The sequence below is a fragment of the Suricata suricatta genome, chromosome 7, assembly GCF_006229205.1.
Source record: "Suricata suricatta isolate VVHF042 chromosome 7, meerkat_22Aug2017_6uvM2_HiC, whole genome shotgun sequence".
NCBI lineage: Eukaryota > Metazoa > Chordata > Mammalia > Carnivora > Herpestidae > Suricata > Suricata suricatta.
This window is the reverse complement of record NC_043706.1, coordinates 23,847,958-23,864,085: the sequence shown is the minus strand read 5'-3', so window position 1 is coordinate 23,864,085 and position 16,128 is coordinate 23,847,958. Positions and strand designations below refer to the sequence as shown.

Genomic DNA, 16,128 nt, shown 5'->3' with positions numbered 1-16,128 from the left:
CATCCATGTACAAGTATTTGTTTGAGAATTAGTCCCTCAACTGGGACATTATACTTGCTTTGATTATTTCTTACACTGTAGATTTGAGCAACTATTTTGCTCAGAGGTTCTCAATCCTGTATGCACATCATATGGGGATCTTTTTTAAAAAATACATGCTGAAATACATGTTGTTTGTATATACATACACAATGGAATGCTACTCAACCATCAAAAAGAATGAATCTTGCCATTTGCAACAACATGGATGGAGTGCTAGAGTGTATTTACTAAGTGAAATAAGTCAGTCAGAGAAAGACAAATACCATATGGTTTCACTCCTATGTGGAATTTAAGAAACAAACAGATGAACAAATGGGAAGGGGGAGAAAAGAGAGAGGGAAACAAACCCCATGAGACTATTAGTTATAGAGAACAAACTGAGGGTTGACAGAGGGAGGTAGGTGGGGGATGGGGTGAGTGGGCAATGGTATTAAGGGGGGCACTTGTTATGATGAGCACTGGGTGTTGTATGTAAGAGATGAATCACTAAATTCTATGCCTGAAAGCAATTTTATACTATGTCAATTAACTAGAATTCAAATTAAAAACATATATAATAAACAAAAATAAATAAATAAAATGAAATACATAAAAATACATGCTGAGACCCTTCCTCAGATCAATTAAATTGTTTAAAGCTCCCTGAGAGACTCTACTGTGCAGCCAGGGGGAGAAAGGACTGGCTTCCTGCCCAGGTTCTCAGCTGTTACTATGCATCAGAGGCACTTGGACATCTTGTCAAAACACAGATTGGAGGTAGAGCATGCACGTTTGTGGTTCCAGTAAGTTACCAGGTGACGCTGATGCATCGGGGCCGCACTCTGAAAATCACTGACCTCTCACCCACAGCATGGGAATGGGGACGCCAGAATCACTTGGGAAGGCCGGTCAACTCAGACCCACCCCTTATGTTGTGCTGTGGTTGGAGGAGATAGCGTCTGTATTTTAGAAAACTTCCGGCTCATTTCACACTCCTCTTCTCCCACTTGCAACTGAGAAACACTGTGTTAGCTTCTGTGTCTTTCTGGGTATGACTTCTGCCACTCAACCTGTTACCTACCTCTACAAGCCTTCATCGTTGTATTCACATCGTTTCTCACATCTAAAATGCCTTTCTCCTCCGCCGCTGAGGCCATCTTTCACTAACTAAACCCTCATATTCTCTCTTATGTGATCTCCAATCTTTTCATCTAGCCTCTCTCTGAATTCTCATTGTATCCACAAAACTATGAGGAACTGGGGTGTAGAACATGGTGCTTAATGATGAACTGTTTTTAATTATTCACAGATTGGTTCATCTAAGTTATGAGTAGCCAAGTTTGTGTTTCTTTCATATTTTCCATGGTGACTTTCGTTGTGCATTATGTTGATTAGGACCTCAGTAAAAAACAACCATAAAATGTTAGAGTATTTATCTAGGAGAGCGTTTGCCCCAGTCAGCCTGCTGTATAAACAAAGACTGCTGAGTCAAGGATCTTGAACTTTACCCAAGGGACATTCCACAGCAGAGGGCCCAGCAGGCGCTTTTGTGATGGTGGGCTATGGTACTTGGTCTGCTTTTCTATGGTTCTCATTACCAATTACAAAATGGTTCAAATGGTTCTCATTACCAATTAGAAAATGAAACTACTTAGAATTATTATTTTCCTTGCAAATCATACAGTATTTCCTCAAGTAGAATTAGGAGAAAAATCTCTGTTTTACCCAGAAGCAAATTATACAGAATAGAATGAGGTATCAGGTGTCATGTTACCCAAAGCCTCGCACTTGTTCTGACTTGTGTTTTAGTCCACTTACTGGGCCTGTCATTCTCATTTCTGATTTTACATGCTGCATAACTAATGATGCTCATAAGGAATGCCATGAAACAAACTAGATCAGAGTTGGCAAGCTATGGTGCTAACCAAAGTCAAATCTGGCTTCCACCATTTTTGTAAAGACAGTTTTATTGGAGCACAGTAACATCCACTTGTTTACCTATTCTGTGTGGTGGCTTCACTCTGCAATGGTGGAATCGAGTAGTTGCAGTGAGACTGTGTATTAGTCCAGCAGACATAGCCGGGCTGCCGCAACAAATACCACAGGCAGAGTGGATTCACAGTAGAAATGTATTTCCTCACAGTTTTGGAGGCTGGAAGTCCACGATCAAGATGTCAGTGGGGCTGCTTTCCACTGAGACCTCTTTCCTTGGCTTGCAGATGGTGGTCTTCTGCTTGCATCTTCATGTGGAAGCCCGTTGGTCTACGTATGGCTGTGTCCCAGTCTCTTCTTATAAGGACACCCATCAGATTGGATTAGGGTCCATGCAAATGACGTTGTTTTAACTTAATCACATCTTTTAAGACCCTGTCTCCAAATACAGTCACACTCTCAGGGGTTCAGGACTCGCTACATGTGAATTTGGTAGTGGTAGGGGTGGGGGAGAGGTAGAATTCAGCCCATAATAAGCCAAATGGCCACAAAGCCTAAAATATCTACTATCTTGTTCTTTATAGAAGAAGCTTGATTGACCTCTGTTATATGCTGTAATTTCTCCTATAAGATAGAACAAAGTACAACTCCAAAATGGAACCACCAAAAATTTCCTCCTCCCTCTAGGAGCAGCTTTGACCCTGGCAGGAACTCTCATTGCAGGAGGGTCCTGAGCTACGCTGTCACACTTCTGAGCAGAACTTTAGTGGGGCCATTCCCTTCAGAAACCACAGCCAGGACCATTCCATAAGTAACTAAAACTTCCAGTTCCGGAAGAATTGCTATTTTCTCACACTTATACCCTGTTTTCTTCCAACGTATATCACCAGTGTAAACACTTGGCCCTCTTTTGAGCTATTTTGATGAAAGAAGCAAACTTTTTTTTATCACTTTGTGATGGTTTCTGAGTATGTTAAGGGGAGCAGGGAAAGCAAAGCCACCCCTTCCTGTGGGGGCAGAGGCAGGCTGGCTTACTGGCCAACTCGCTTGCTTCGTGGAAACTGCTACTCAGTTGGGGCCCCAGAAAAACCACCCGTGGTTCCATGTCATGTAGACCTTTGGGAGTGCTTGAGGAAAGCCAAAATGCAAATGGGGAATTAAAAAATAACAAGGGTCCATTTGACTGTTATCATTTAGAGAAGTAATTCACCTCATGGTCAACATATGTCCATGAGACTCAGCCGTGGCATTTTATTTATTTATTTATTTTTTAAATGTTATTTTTTATAAGTTTATTTAGTTTTGAAGGAGAGAGAGATACAGAGTGCGAGTGGAGGAGGGGCAGAGAAGGAGGGAGATGCAGAGCCTGATGCAGGGCTCAAACCCTCAAACCACGAGATCATGACCTGAGCCAAAGATGGACTCTCGACTGACTGAGCTACCCAGGTGCCTCCTCAGCCATGGCATTTTAAGGAGGACTTTAGGAATCCAGGCAAAAGCTCTTATGGTTTTCTGTTGTCTTTGGAGATTGAGATATACCTACTAAAGTAGGTCTCTAACTGGTGTTTCTAGACTAGACTCAGCAAGTCACCTCACCTGGAATGGGGATGTCCTCAGAGCCTATTCCCCATGGATTAGAGGTTTGGAGGAGTGGTAGAGATACTATCTGTCCAAACCTTCTCTGTTTACTGAAGAGGGAACTAAAGCCAACGAATGAAGAAAGAACCAGTTGAAGGTCATGTTAACTCATGTCCTAAGTCTGAGCTGGCACCCTTCCCTCTGCACTTGATCAATGTTCTAGTAAATGTTTTCCATCTTGCTGTACCCTGGAGCTTTATGGGTAAATGCAGTTCCTCAGGGAAAAGTATCCATTTTAGAAATTTGGGAGTATTACTGAATACAGTACTGTGGTGGATTTTGATAAAAGGCCGCGAGGTTTGTGTCTATTGCAGACATAAAAATTCCCCTCCTGAATGTAGGCGGCAGCCTGGGGCACCACAGCCACAGTGTGGTGGAGCAGCCCAAGAAAAGTCTTCTCCTTTGACAGGTCAAAAAGTCTGAACTTGCTGGAAGGAAGTTTGCTCAAGGAGATCATGGCCGCCTCAGAGATCCTAGAAAGTTGGGACCCCAGCTCATGGAACTGAGCAATGGGCACAAAGAAATGACTTTCACTGCAGATGGCTTTCACCCATGAAAAGTGATGAGGCTAAGGTGGACATTCATGTAGTCAGCATCGAACCATTGAGCTCCTACAGTGTGCAGAATCCTGGGGATATAATACTGAGCACAGCCAGACCTGGTCTCAGCCCTTTGTAGCTTTCAGGAAAGGGAAGTAGGCAGACGTTGATGAAATACACAAATAAACATAAAATTATAAGCAGTGATAAAGACATTAGAGGAAGGGTGGGTGCAGGGAGAAGGGGGCCGGCTGAAGCAGCAACTCTAGTCTAAGGTGAGTGGTATAAGCTGTTGTTACTTCTTGGCCTGAGCCTTTCCTAAGGGGGTGTGTCCCCAGGCAAGGCTGCATGAAGCGCTGGTGTGCCAAGTGTTTGTGTGAGTGAGGCCCCGCCAGACAGCTTTCTCCACCCTGGACTCCACCCTGGACTACAGCATCCCTAGCGGGAGGTTATTTAGTCAGTCACCTGCAGGCCTACGGGACAGAATGCTGTGTCCCTGTCATTTCAGTAAGACTTCTTGGGACGCAGGTCAGGAAACTAGGGACAGCATACTTGGCTGTACAAAGGCAGTATCACAAGAGAGAAGCAGACACTCTTGAACCTAGGGGCACCTGGGACAATGAGCGACGAAAAGCCACTTTCAGAAAACCAACAGCTCTACAACTGGGATTTCACTACCATTCAAGAATGTCAAGGAAATGTCACGTGAGTGAGACAAAGGGCATGTGTGATCAAGTAATTACCCTGCTCCCCACCCCAACCCCAGCCCACAAATTAAATTGATGATGTTGAATTCAAATCAGTTCTACACCATGGGGTACTTGCTTTTGATATAAGGAGACACTGTGGTGGTTTGGTATATTTGATGCTAACAGGAAAAGGACCACAATCACCTACCTCAATACAAAGGTCTGTGATTTCTCACTTTCTTCCTCTTCCCTTGCAAGTCAATGGACAGAAGTCCCTCTGCTGCCACCTACTGACAACAATGAGTACAACTACACATTTGTACAGTGTCTTCCGGGAACAAAAAGTTTTCAACCTCTCAGAAATGAAGACTGCATTCCCTCCTAATGCTGTATTTTGACTAAAATTAAAAACAAAGTTTTTTTAAGCTTCAAAAAGTCTTAAACATATTTTTAAAAATCTGCACCAGAAGAGATTAATCCTCACTTTCAAGAACCTAAAAATTTTGTCACCAATTCAACACCAGTTTCTAAATGCACTGCTAGGTTAGCCCAGGTGGCTCAGTTAGTTGAGCGTCTGACTTCAGCTCAGGTCATGATCTCACAGCATGTGGGCTCTAGCCCCACGTCAACATTACAATGACAGTGTGGAGCCTGCTTCAGATTCTCTGTCTCCCTCTCTCTCTGACCTCTCTCTCTTGAAAATAAACTTTAAAAAATTTAAATACACTGGTATATTTATATGAAAATAAGTGCCTCTGGCTCTTCAACAGTTAAATTCCTTTATTTTTTTCGGTATAGTCACCTGAAGACTATAGGATGTGGTTTCTGAAAGGATTAAAAAAATGGTTGTAATTCTGATGTCTGGGTGATGTTTTCTGTTAATGAGGAAAAATAATAGAAACTAGATATGAGATTCTGGTCCTCTGGGGGATAGGCTGTGTTTTATTACTGTTTGTGTCCCTTGTTCCAACACCATTTGGGTCACAGTAGGTGCTTAATAAATGTCAGTAAATGTGGAAGGGGCAAAGGCGCTGATGCATTCATTGGTCCCTTAGAGATGGCCTGGGTTGGACTGGAACTTTTTGGTAGGGTCGCTTCCTGCCCCTCTCATATGAAATCTGGCATGGCTAGAAGCCCTGATTCTCAGAGGTGCATTGAGATGGGCATTGAGGTTAGAAAAAGTCACAGAGAGCCTGAGAGAGGGGCTTGCTATTGCCACCCAACTGCTTCCCACCTTTCCTTCTGTTCCACAGAGTGGCAGGTTCCAGAAACCATGTGGGATTTGGGGCTGTAGGCACTGACTGTCAGTCCTGGGGGCAAAGTGTCCAGACAACATGGCTGAAGACAAGCCAAGGGTTCTCTAGAGAAATAGAACCAACAGTGTGTGTGTGTGTGTGTGTGTGTGTGTGAGAGAGAGAGAGAGAGAGAGAGAGAGAGAGAGAGAGAGAGAGAGAGAGTTTGAGGAATTGCCTCCTGTGATTTTTTTCATTTAATATAATTTATTGTCAAAATGGCTTCCATACAACACCCAGTGCTTATCCCAACAAGTGCCCCTCCTCAATGCCCATCACCCACTTTCCCCTCTCCCCCACCCCCCATCAACCCTCAGTTTGTTCTCTGTATTTAAGAGTTTCTTATGGTTTGCCTCCCTTCCTCTCTGGCTCATGTGATAATAGAGGCGTGGTTAAGTCCAGTATCTGTAGGGTGGACCAGAAGCTGGTGGCCTAGGGAAGACTGCAATCCAAATCCAAAGGTGGTCTTTGGGAAGAATTCCTTTGGGAGAGATTAATCTTTGTTCTGTTAAGGCCCTCAACCGATGGGATGTGGCCCACCCCCTTTTAATGGAGAATAATCTGCTTTACCTCAGGGTCTAGGATTTACATGTTAATCTCATTTGAAAAACTCCTTCACAGAAACTGCCAGAATAATGTTTGACCAAGTATCTGGGCACCATGGCCCAGCCAAGGTGACCTAAAATTAACTATCACAGTAAGGCACCTGGGAAACGTTGAACAGATGTGTTTAGTGGCCACCAGTTAGATACCAGTTAGACATGTGTGCCTCCATTTAGAGAGCAGCAAGCTGCCAACCAAAACCATTTATGGCTCCTGACTCCAGGGCAGCTAGAAAGGCTTTCTCCTCACCTCTGCTTTCTACTCTTCACAACACACCTCCTATTTTCAAAGACACTGTCAGAGTACATTTCCCAGGATGAGTTTGGCACCATCATTTTTTGAAAATGGGTGACTGCGGGGATCTGTGTATCGATGAAGAGGCAATAAATTATCCTCTGGGTCCAGGACTGGACATAGCAAGGGGCAAGAGTTTCCAGATTTCCTGCTTAGGATGCACTCCCATGGCTGCTCTGGTGTCCGGGCATATGGTGGTCGCGGAAGTGACTGGGGTTCATTTCACAGCTTGGCTTTCTACCAAGTTATGTTTTCATCAATTTGTTGTTTATTGCAGCCATGTGCAAGCTCCCTTCAGTTACTGGGTGTTCAGCAATGTGATATATATACATGTGTGAAAATAAATATACCTCTTTAATTGAAACAAGCTAGAATGAATTTTAGAGGAGTTTTTTTTTTTTTTTTTGTAATTTCATGTTTTAGTGTGAATATGGAAGATGTTTGGAGAGTTGAAACTTCGGTGATCACAAGGAAATGACATCAGGAGTATATTGCAAATCATCTCTAATTTTTCTTCTATTTAGATCTGGCTTTAGGCCAAATTGTAATAATAAGTTAGAAAATTTACTATAGTTCTCTTAGTATACTTAATAGCACATTATCTCACTGTGCTGTGTTCCTTTGTTGCTTATCTCTAGTAGATAGTGAGTCCTTAAAGATAGGGGTTAAGTGCTATATTCCAAACACCTGCACATTGCAGGTGGTCAGTAAATGTTTGATGAATGAATGAAGAAATATTGCTGCCTTTCTTGCTTTTGTTTATTTATACTTGGGTAGATTTGTGGTTTTAAGACCTGGGAAGCCTCCTAAGAACCTCAGACTCAACATGTCCCAAACCCAACTCACCATTTTTTGTCCTCTTCCAAAAGTCCTCCTCTGCATCTGTCCCCTTATCATTGACACATTTAGTCATCAAGCCAGAAATCCCATCATCCTCGGCTCCCTGCCCCCATTCCCCATGTCTGTCCATCAAGTTCTAGGATTTCATCCAAACGGTTGTTCCTGATTCCCCCTCCTCTCTTTCCCTCCTCTTCCAACTCGCCCCTTACCACACCCTTCACCTGGACCTGCAATAGCTTCCAAATGTGTCTGCTTCCTTCCAGGTGACCTCCTCCCAGCCAGTTCCATCTCTGCCAGGGATTTTTTTTTTTTTTTTTTAAAGCACAGACTCATCATATCATTTCCCAGCCTCAAACCTTCCAGTGATTCTCCGGGCTGTTGGGAGAAAGCCCAGACTGTAACTTGGCCCAGAAATTTCTTTGCAGCCAACCCCCACATAATCCTCTTGCTCAATTTTGACATTGGCCTTTTGCTCCAATAACACAAGCAATTGCATCTCCATAAAATTGCCAGGATCTCCTCTTTCTTTTCACTTAGTTCCTGCCATACATACTGGTCCTTTCTTGTTTTATTATCAGCATGCCTTCCTCCCTATTCGTCAGGGGACATGTTCTCTCCACCAATATGTGCAAGACTGTGGATCTGGCAGTTGCAGGTTTTAGCCTCCCCTGGCAAAGGAGAAGGTGTGGGACTTAGGCTCGGCCCCTGGATTCTCATCTTAGGATTTGGAAATGTGACCAAAGGAAGGACAAGAAGTGCTAGGAGCTCTTTCATCCAGCTCTGACAGATGGTGAGCAATGCCTTGCTGGCTGGACCCCTGGATCCCTGGATCTGCTCTGACTCCTGCCTTTCCTGAGTCTGTCTTCATTAGAATCTTTCTACGATGATCTCATTTTGCTTGAGCTGGCCAGAGTTGGATTCTGTGCTTACAACCAAAAAACCCAAACCAGCACATTCTCACCATCTACATTGCAGCTCCTGGAAGCTTCTAGATCCTCCAGTGTGACGGAGAACACTCTATCTTCTGCTCCTAAGGACTCTGCCTGGCCCTGGCGGTCTGTGAATGTCTTTATGTCCGTGATGCCGAGCACTGTCTTTGTCCCATAACTGGCATTTAGTAAGGGCTTATGTTCCTTCACTAAAAATAAACAGAGAAAGGAATCAAGAAAGCACAATTTCATAAAAATCAAAGAAATAGATACTTATTTTTAAAAATATTTTAAATAAAAACCTTAAAACATATATATATTCTCTGCTTTAAAGAAAACAGACTAAACAAAATCCAGCTATTCTTTTGATGATGCTGTGAATACCCTTGGTTGCTCTGAGCTGGCATGTGGCGTTGCCCTCGTGATCTTCTGCATCTTCTGTACCAGCGTCTGAGCAGGTGGGTCTGTAGCCTTCCTCCTGTCACTTCTGTATTAGCCCTTATTTTTCAATGTTTCTTTGATGCATTAGTCAACACATTTTTACAGAAAGCGTGTCATATGCCAGGCCTTGGGTTAGGTATTAGAAATGCAAAGAGGTTTGGCCACCGTTGTATTCTCAAGGAGAGCACAATCTAGGGTAGGTTTAAGGCAATTGACCAGAAACACAATATAGAGATAGATGTATGTGCTGGGTGCTGGGAAGCATATAAGCAGGACACTTAATCTAGACTGGTAGTCAGAGAAAGTTTTCTTGAGGCGAGCCTTAATGGAAAATGGGAGCTATCCAAGGGAGGGATTTTCTGAACTTGCATCAGACATCTGTGTGCTAGGGACACCTAGCACCTTCCTTTCCTCTGGGAGTGACTGCTACTCTACTCCCTTCCTGTGGTTCTCCTGAGAGCTGCCATTTTCATGGAGTACTCTACCCTACCTCCCTGGTTAACTGGTACTATGGGTGAGCTAAGTGGAGCCCCTTGGACCAGAAGTGATTGCTCAGTTGGGGACTGCCTCACTGATTTTATGAGAGTCCTCCTCTGGAATGCTTTGAATTGTCGGTGAAACAGAGAGTCTTTGTGGAGGCAAGAGCAGCTCGATATGGGACTCAGGAATTGGCCTTTTGTTTCTCACCCCATGAACAGAGCTATTAAGGAGTGAAGACCACTGAAAGGAGGCACAGAAAGAGATAAAGAGTCCTGTGGGCATCCAGACTCTGACTCCAGTTCTTCCTGAGGCCCAAACATATCCCCGTTTTGTTTGTAGCTTGCTGGTTGACCCTTCCCTAGATCCCATGATGTATTCTAATACTTTCCAATAAATTCTTAATTATTTAATAAATAATTTATGATAAGTAACTAAATTGCTAAAAAAAGTTCTGGAAAAAAATTTTTAAAGTTCTAGAAAATGCAATGCCCTATTCTCTGGGTCCTTCAGTATCCACAAGTCAGTGAGAACTATAAGACAAGCACCCTTGCCTTGAAAATCAGTCTGCTTTATGGAGGAATGGTTTCATGTGCATAGTGGGTGTTGTACCCCAACAGTGCCTGATATTTCTAAGCAGATGGCTTAATAAATCTGACGTAGTGGAGCCATGTTGGAAGCTTTAGTCACATACCGGCTAGATTACTCAAAGACCATCAAAGGAGGGACTGCAGATGCTTGGTTCCGAGGCCTGTGCCTTTTGTACAGGTGCCAGCCCCCCTTTCCTTCCTTCCTCTTGAGCCTGTTACTCGCTCTTGGCCTTAATGATCACATCATCCAGATTAGAGCTCTTTGCTATTAACTCAGTCCTTCATAGCAATCCATCTCTTTAGGATATAACCTTTGGTTTTGTACTTACTGGTTTTGTTTTTGTTTTTATTTGTTTGTTTGTTTTAGCTTATGACCACTCTCTGAGTCTGTTCTTGGTTTTGAATTTTTATGTCCAAGCTGAAAACTTGAACCAGCAATGGGCCCAGCCTTTGCAGTGACTGCTCAGAGGCCAGCCAGATGTTCACTGGATAAAAAGGACCTGTAATAATTTAAGGCAATCCTTCTTGAAGTTTAGGAAGAGAAGAGTGCAAGGGATTATAAAGAAAGCTCTGAGAAGAGAAAAGCAAAAACAGTTAAAAGAAGAACCATCTGGGGTCTACAGGGAAAGGGTGGGAAGGATCACTAGGGGAGGGAGGGTAGCGATAGGGGCCAGAACCTAGTAGGACCGTCATCCAAGTCCTTGATCATCCCAAGACCTATGTGTCTGGAGAAAATTTGACTTCTATTAATCCTTATTTTAAGATTTTCCCAGGCATCTCTGGAGGGGCATTTATTCCCAAACTCAGGAGCTCAGCCCTGAGTCTCAGCTGTTGACAAAGAAGTTTCACAAAGGCATTGACCTCAATCCTTGTGGTGGGAATGAAGTTCAGTCTAGTTTTCAATACTGGTATTGATTCTGTTTGTCCTTGAACTTTGCTCTGCCACTCCACATCCCTCTGAGACTCTAAGAGGGTCAGGAAAACCGCAGATCTTTGGAGATGCTTATATCTCAAAGCAGCAAGTTGAATAGGTTTTCTGTGGTCAAATTCACCTAGATAGAAGTACTGCCACCACGGATGAACATTTTTAGGCTCTTATCCTAAGAGTCTTCTTATTGCTTGGAAAGGTTTTCTGGAAAGGTATCCTACTGGAGAAAGCGAGAAATGACAGAGACTGATCCAGCAACATGCTCTCCATCGAGGGCACTCTTACCTAACTCTGCAACACCACCAGGGTCACTGACTTCCTGCCATAGGACATTTGGAAGACAGATTAGACAAGATATTTTGATGAAACAGCTTTTAAATACAGTCAGCTCTCTTCTCTGCAGCGAGGGAAGGGCAGAGGGGATCAGGGACAGCTGGATGACCTCCATACAGGTGACAGCCTTCGGGGGCTCTGGGTGGAGCCCAGAGGAACAGGAGGGAAACGGAGCACCCTGGGAAGTTCGCAAATGGAATCGAATAATAAAGTATTGGCACTAGGTAAGTTGTAAAATGTCTAGGGAAATGCTGAATAATGAACGACCTGCCATGAAAGAAGTCAGTAAAACAGGTCCTAAAAGTCTCTGCAGAAGTTTGGAGAGGCTGCTGCAGGCAGTGCAAGCTGCCCTCGCCAAGGGGCTGACACCTGCCCCAGATCATGTGGAATCGGCCTCAGTGCAGCTCAGCTAGCATGATTTCCAGGTTCTGAAGGAAAGGGACAGCATTCCAAGTAGGCCATGAGCCAGTCTGCAGAGTCTATTTCCCATGTAAGTAAAGGCATATTTCAAAATTATTTTAAGTTATCTACAGGCTTATCTCTTGCAAGGTTGAGATTAGGTAAAGGAGGGGAAAGTGGAGAGTAGTCGCAATATATCCAGCCAAGAGGAACCGTAATCAGCAGGCACATCTCCAGGGCAAGAGTCTGAGAGAGCAATGGCAGGAACCTATAACCCACAAATCCTTGGACATGTGTTTCAGGGATAGCTGTGCAGGGCACATGACAGGGCATCAAGCAAAATCTGTTACTCCACAGCTCTGGCCCCTGGCCCTGGGAGAAGCCCCTGGCCTGGATCGTTGGGCCCCAATCGATAATTTGTAGGCCTCAATCAACAACTCAGCAGATTGGTTTTTGGTGAATCAGCCCTTAAGCGAATTTGGTCATTTGGTGAATTAGTTTTTGAAGAATTGATTTTCGGAGAAATGAACGAGAACCCTCCAGGGCCTGTCTCACAGGCTGGTAGAGATGCAGTCGGGCCAGGAAGTTTAAATAGAGTTCAGCTCAGCTTCTAAGTTGAGTTGAAACTTAAAAGGGATATGCTCATCGCAGGTGGGGCAGAATTTTCCTGAAGCCTCTGTGCCCTCCAGTCCTCCAGAGCTGGATGCTTCAGAATCAGCAGGCAAAATGTGCAGGGAAGAATAACCTCTGGGAATTGACATGAAGTGAGGGTTTGGAGAATGAGAGCAGCTTTGAACTGCTGTTGCGGGTAGTGGGGATCAGACAGAACATTCTGTGTCTTGGCTGCGGTGGTAGGTGTGTGGGTATAGCTTGCTCATTTCCCTTTGTCCTCTGCTTGCCAAGAACATCATTATCAGAGATGGTGTGGCTGCCCAGACCTCCTCACGAAGGCCGAGGCTCCTATGGTCAGGCTGGCCTGTCCGGTGTCCTGGGTTCCAAAGGCTACCTGTGCCCATCAGCGACCTCTGGTCAACCTCCATACGGACTAGGCTTGTCGCCTTTCAGGCCTGCAGTTTCTTCATTCACCCTTCCCAGCTGGCTCTGCTCTGCCCTACAAATTCCATTCTATTTGCCCTGGGTTTTGTTCTGTCATTTCTTCCCAAAGGGATGCTGTCCACTCTTGAGATGCCTACACTTTCCTACTCACTTCTCTTGCCATTAAATGAAGTTCAGAGACTTCCAGTTAAAATTCTTACATTTACACAGCTGTTGAGTGGGCTTGAAGGCTCACCTGCACACCCGGACCTGCCCCACCATACTCTGGGTGTCAGGGGTGGGGAAGGAGGGAGAAGATGACTTTTTCCTTTCCTTGACTTTCTTTTCTGTAAAATGATGGGGTAGATTTAAATATCTTTATATTTTTTCAAAATTTATTTTTTTGTGAGAGAGAGAGAGAGAGAGGGAGAAAGAGAGAGCAAGAGCATACCAAAGATTAGGGGAGGGGTAGAGAGGGAGAAAGAGAATCCCAAGCAGGCTCCACAGTCAGCGTGGAGCCCAGTGGCAGGCTTGATCTCACAAGCCATGAAATCCTGAACTGAAATCAAGAACAGAATGCTTAACTGACTGAGCCACCTAGGTGTCCCTAAATATCTTAATATTTTCCCTCTTTTTGTTTTTAAACACCTTTATTGAGATAAATTGGACTGTTAACCATATTAACCTTGAGTAATATGGGAAGACCAGACACAGATCAAGAGAAAGAAATCAGAAAGCTTTACTGTCTGGTTTCACCACAGCCCCCTGGGGAGAACACACTATGCCATGCAGGGCCACACAGGAAACACCAGGGTCCCTCAGGAGCAGAGGGGGAAGGAAACTATGGGCAAGAGTCTTTTTTTTTTTTAATGTTTATTTATTTTTGAGAGGGAGAGAGAGACAGAGTGTAAGCCAGGGAGGGAGAATCTGAAGCAGGCTTCAGGCTCTGAGCTGTCAGTGCAGAGCCCAATGTGGGGCTCGAACCCATGAACCATGAGATCATTACCTGAGCCGAAGTTGGACACTCAACTAAGTGAGCCACCCAGGCGCCCCTGGGGAAGAGTTTTTTTTTTTTTTTAAAGAGAGAGATCAAGGGAGAGGGGCAGAGGAAGAGCGAGAGCGAGAGCGAGAGAGAGAGAGAGAGAGAGAGAGAGAAAACATCTTAAGCAGGCTTCATGCCCAGTGTGGATGGGCAGGTCTTTACTGTGGCTTCTGTAGGAAGGAACAGGTGAGTCAGGGTAAGCAGGCCTGGGAGTGGCCAGTCTGGATAATTCAGTGGGCTCTGGAGTACACGGGTTGCCCCTAGTTGTTTGATACCTGGTCCTGGGCTGGTCGGGCACATGGTCAGTGGCCTGGAGTGTGAGAGCCTGATGAAGGAGGAGGTGGTTGTCATGGGCTCAATCAGCTGCTAATGAAGGAGCCCACCAGCCTCTAGCCGGGTCTCTACTGGGTCAAGACAGTCTAAAAAAAATATTATGTTGACATAAAATAAATTGCACATACTTTAAGTGTACAGTTGGATGATTCTGGATATCTGTAAACACCTGTGAAACCATCAAGATAGTGAACATTTCCATCCCACCCCCATAGGTTTCCTTCTGACCTTTGGGAATCTTCTCTCCCCAAGCAACCATTGATCTTCCTGTCACTATAGATGAATTTACATTTTCTAGACTATTACATAAATGGAATCATACAGCATGTACCCTCTCTTGTCTGCTTTTTTTCGCTCAGCATTATAATTTTGAGATTCAGCCATATTTTTGCATGCATCAATAGTTTATTCCTTTTTATTGGTGGGTAGTATTCGTTGTATGAATTTACCATTCATCTGTTGGTGAACATTTGGGTTATTTTCAGTTTGGGCTATTAAAAATAAAGCTGCTATGAACATTCAAACCCATTTGACCACATACATTTGTAATGTATATATAGTTTCATACCTAGGAGTTGAATGGCCAGGTTGCATGGTACATGTATATTTGGCCTTTTAAGATAAAGCTCTTTTCCAAAGTGACTGTACCATTTTACATTCTCTCCAACAGTGTAAATGAGCTGCAGATATGTGATGCCTGGGTAACTCAGTTGGTTATGCGCCTGACTCAGCTCATGATCTCACGGTTCATGAGATCAAGCCCCATATTGGGCTCTGCACTGAGTGTGGAGCCTGCATGGAATTTTCTTTCTCCCTCTCTCTTTGCCCCTCCCTGACTCATTTGTATGCACAGGTGCACATGTGCTCTCTGTCTCTCTCTCTCTCTCTCTCTGTCTCTCTCTCTCTGTCTCTCTCTCTCTGTCTCTCTCTCTCTCTCTCTCTCTCTCTCTCTCACACACACACACACACACACACACACACACACACACACAAGAGCTCCAGTTTCCTCACATGGTGTGCCAGCATGTGGTATGGTCAGTGTTTTACATTTTATTCATTGTAGGGGGAATGTGGTAGTATCTTAGTGTAGTTCTCATATGTGTTTGTCCAGTGGCTTTTGAGGGCAAGTATCCTTGCCTGTGCTTATTTGCTGCCAGTGTATCTTCCCTGGTAAAGTGTGTGTTCAGATCTCATGGGTATTATTTTAATAGTTTCATTGAATTCTTACTGTTGAGTGGTAAAGGTTCTTTATATAATCTCGATATGAGCTTTTGGTTGCATGTAAGTTTTGTATAGTTTCTCACAATCCAGGTCTTACCTTTTATTTTCATATTCATTTCCTCTTGAAAGGCAAAAATTTAAATTTGAAAATGTTAAATTTATTTTTTTTTCTTTTAAAGCATCTGCTTTTTTATTTGAATTTAAGAAAACTTTTCAAATCAAAAGTCAGTCAGATTTTCTTTTCTGTACTTTTTTTTTTTTTTTTTTTTTTTTTAGAAAGTTGGTAGTTTCGACTCTTACATTTAGGTCCATATCCATTTCAGTTAATTTTTGTATATGGTGTCAAGTAAGGGTTCAAGTTGATTCTTTTGCATACAGATACCTAATTGTTCTAGGCTCATTTGTTGAAAAGGTTATGCTTTCCCCATTGAGTTGCCTTGGTCCTGTTGTCAAGGATCAACTGACCATATAAATGTGGCTCCATTTCTGAGCTCTTCTGCTCCATTCATCGGGTTCTCTACCTTCACACTAAAGCTGCAGGATCTTGTTTAT

The 16,128-nt window shown here is 43.7% G+C and overlaps 1 long non-coding RNA gene across 5 annotated transcripts in view; it reads left to right on the top strand.

The window, feature by feature from the left end:
• LOC115296520 overlaps positions 1 to 16,128 on the top strand; it is a 122,048-nt gene that overhangs the window by 40,200 nt on the left and 65,720 nt on the right. Inside the window, exon 3 of one of the 5 annotated variants that reach the window (XR_003910910.1) lies at positions 9,112 to 9,235. The exons of the other annotated variants lie outside the window; for them this stretch is intronic. This is a non-coding gene — a long non-coding RNA (uncharacterized LOC115296520). The remainder of the gene's footprint in view (positions 1 to 9,111; positions 9,236 to 16,128) is intronic. 5 annotated transcript variants of the gene reach the window in all.